The sequence below is a fragment of the Cottoperca gobio genome, chromosome 9 (genome assembly GCF_900634415.1).
Source record: "Cottoperca gobio chromosome 9, fCotGob3.1, whole genome shotgun sequence".
NCBI classification, from domain to species: domain Eukaryota; kingdom Metazoa; phylum Chordata; class Actinopteri; order Perciformes; family Bovichtidae; genus Cottoperca; species Cottoperca gobio.
This window is the reverse complement of record NC_041363.1, coordinates 2,300,963-2,304,165: the sequence shown is the minus strand read 5'-3', so window position 1 is coordinate 2,304,165 and position 3,203 is coordinate 2,300,963. Positions and strand designations below refer to the sequence as shown.

The following is a 3,203-nucleotide window of genomic DNA, read 5'->3' as shown; positions in this document are numbered from 1 at the left end:
AAGCTTAATCTATAGATATCCATAGCTCGAGCTTATATGGATAGGGATCATAGAGTAGACTATGATTGTTTAGGTCCATAGCTCTATATCTCTAGCGATATCTATATAGGTTTATTAGAGATATAGTAGAGAGAGAGAAGATCGATATGGTGAGATTATATCGAAATATATATTTTAGTGCTATATACTATAGGTATTGTTTCTGTAATATCGATATATATATTATAGTAGAAGATATAGCATTATATATATATATATATAAGATATATGTGGTATACTATCGATATCTATCTATCTTATGTATCTCTATCCTACTCTCTGTGTATCTATCTCTCTATATATCATCTCTCTCTATCTATCGCCACTCTATATAGTCTCATCTCTCTCTGTTTATGTCTATATATTATATAGATCTAAGATAGATCTCGACTCTATTAATCTCTCTCGCTCTCTATCTCTCTCTATCGCTCCTCTCTCGCTCTCTCTTCTCTATGTCTCTCTCTCTCTTCTCTCTCTCTCTTCTCTCTCTCTCTGTCTGTCTCTCTCTCTCGTCTCTGTCTCTCTCCGTCTCTCTCTATCTCTCTCTCTCTCTCTGTCTCTCTTCTCTCTCTCTCTGTCTTCTCCTCTCTCTCTCTGTCTCTCTTCTCTCTCTCTCTGTCTCTCTCTCTCTCTCTCTCTCTCTCTCTCTCTCTCTCTCTCTCTCTCTCTCTCTCTCTCTCTCTCTCTCTCTCTCTTTTGCCGCCCTCACTTGCTCTCCTTCTCTTTCACCCTAGCAGCAGAGCCCAGCCGGCCTCTGATTGGTGGACGGGACTGCCTTTGTGTGCTATCTCTAGCGTGACGTCTCTCCGGCGAGCTGTGTGTGTGTGTGTGTGTGTGTACATTTGTTCATGAGTGTATATGTTTGAAGAGGGGGGAGGGGGGATGGTTAAAGGGACATTTACATCATGTATGCAGAAGGAGAAGAAAAAAAGAACTGAACGTGTGGGAGGAAGAAGTGATAGCGATCACAGAGAGAGAAAAAATCCCTCTTGCGTGTGTGTGTATGAGCGTGTGTGTGTATGAGCGTGTGTGCGGTAGACCTATTGGCATACTAGCAGGAGAGAGAGAGCGAGAGAGAGAGAGGGAGAGGGAGGGAGGGGGGTAGAGCAAGAGAGCAAGCGACACAGAGAGAGAAAGAGAGAGAGAGAGAACGTGCGTACGAGGGCCTCATGTAAAACCAGATTAAAAACACAAGATGGCTTCCTGAATGGGCTGCTGGAACACAGGCGAGAGAGAGAGACCGAGAAAGAAGAGTGGAGAGAGGTAGAGAGAGAGAAAGAGAGAGCGAGAAGAAAGGGATAGAGGGATAGAGGTGAAGACAAGAGGGAGCCCGAGTCTTCTGATGGGGATTCGGTCAGCGGACGGAGGAGTACAAACCAAGGCAGCTCAGAGGCTTGGAGGGTAAATATTCATCACTCCAGACTATTTTAGGATTGATAGGTGGGTGGAGGGTGTGTGTGTGTGTGTGTGTGTGTGTGTGTGTGTGTATGGGGGGGGGGTTGAGGTTGGCGGGACTGGGGAACAGCTCGAGACAAAACACATCATTTAACATTGAGACAGCCATGGCCATCTAGACAAGGGGACATGCTGTGCCAAATAAGAAGATGCTATTGTGTTACAATAATCAGCTTTCATGAAGCATCTCCATCCACTGCATCTCATCTGTTCACTGACACTTGTGCACGCTTTACCCTCTTACTTTTCTTTTAACTGGCTTATGCAGACTTGTTTAATGCATATATTAGGAAAGGCTGACAGACATTACATAATTCTATAATTGAAATTGAATCTGGCTTTGCTGTCTCTCTGTCCCAGCGGTAGAGGGAAGTGCCGGCTCACTGTTTGAACACAAATCAAAAAAAGGCATTTGCTGTGCACGCCTGAGGTTGTGTGTAAAAATACATGTTGTACCTGCTGGTGCTATAATATCCTTAATGACCAGTCTTTTCCAACGGGCCCTTGTCGCATTATTCTATTGATTGTTATTCTCACCCCCTCCCATCTCTCTCTGTCTCCCTCCCACTCCCCCCCCCCCCCCCCACCCCCCTTGTTCTGTTGAATGGCTGTACAGGTGGAATATCTTGAAGACAACCGACGAGGCTGCTTGGGAAACTCTGAACTGGCAGCTGAGGTAAGAGAGGGCGTTGTGTGTGTGTGTGTGTGTGTTTGTGTGTGTGATCTCTGTCCGTGTGGCGCTCTGTTATGAGCTGTGGTCAGCGACTCGTTCTTCTATGTGTGTATTTGCTCATACAAACGTGACTACTCTCTGTTCTTCATATGTACTGAACAGCTCTTACTCTGGAAGCACTGGGATTCAGTCGCTCGGTTGTCATTTGAGTATTAGCCGCTCTCTCGGCGAGCTCATTGTATTATCTTCGGTATCATCGCCGGGAGGAATCAAAGGTGGCATTTATACGTCTGTATGCATCTGCCTGCCCGTCACATGCTCGAAAGCTGACTGTAATAAACTTCGGCTTTATCTCCAAGCCGCGGTGAGCTAAGCGCCTCAGTGATGAAGTGGTGGCGTCCTCAGTTTAAAGCGTCCCACGCTGCCCGCTGATTGGTGCCAGAGCCAGGCATGTGTAGATACAAGAGACCAGGGAGAGGAGGAGGGAGGAGGAGGAGGAACCCTACGCTCTGGCTCAGGAGCCAGGGGGGCCGTCCTTCTTCTCCCAGGTTCTGGAGTCAAATGAGGTAAAGGGAGTAAAAGTTAGTGGGTCACGCATGCGTACGTGTTTGATTGTCGGGCGTAGTAACCTGTGGCGTGCAGCTTGTCGAGTCGGGGAACGCTTGTGTGTTTACATGGAAAGGAAGTGTGAGCGGCGAGGCTTCACAGAGAAAGGATTTGTTGAGCAGAAAACAAGCTGCTGTCGCAGTTAATAAGAATATTGTGATGTCTGCGCTCCGACAAAGAAAGCTTTGACTTCACGTGTGAAACCTTCCGTGTTGGATGACGTTCAGCGGCGTCTGCAGGGAGGAAATATACCTTAGTCAATCCGTTTCAAATGTCATAGTTTGATTGACCTCTAAGCTGCTTTAATCCCCCTCCCTCTTTATCTATAAGGTATATATAGCCATCTGGTTTGCAGATGTCACTGAATTGTCCATTTGTGAGAAACGCTGCAGTCTGTGTTTAACAAGTGTGTGTTTCCTGATCTCCTGTT

General features: G+C 46.4%; 1 protein-coding gene across 2 annotated transcripts in view; it reads left to right on the top strand.

Annotated features, from left to right (window-relative positions):
• Positions 1 to 917: 917 nt before the first annotated feature.
• Positions 918 to 3,203, top strand: part of tet3 (tet methylcytosine dioxygenase 3) — a 37,923-nt gene continuing 35,637 nt past the window's right edge. For both annotated transcript variants that reach the window (XM_029440663.1, XM_029440660.1), the window contains exons 1-2: positions 918 to 1,440; positions 2,111 to 2,170. The gene's annotated coding sequence lies outside the window, so the exon portion shown is untranslated. The remainder of the gene's footprint in view (positions 1,441 to 2,110; positions 2,171 to 3,203) is intronic.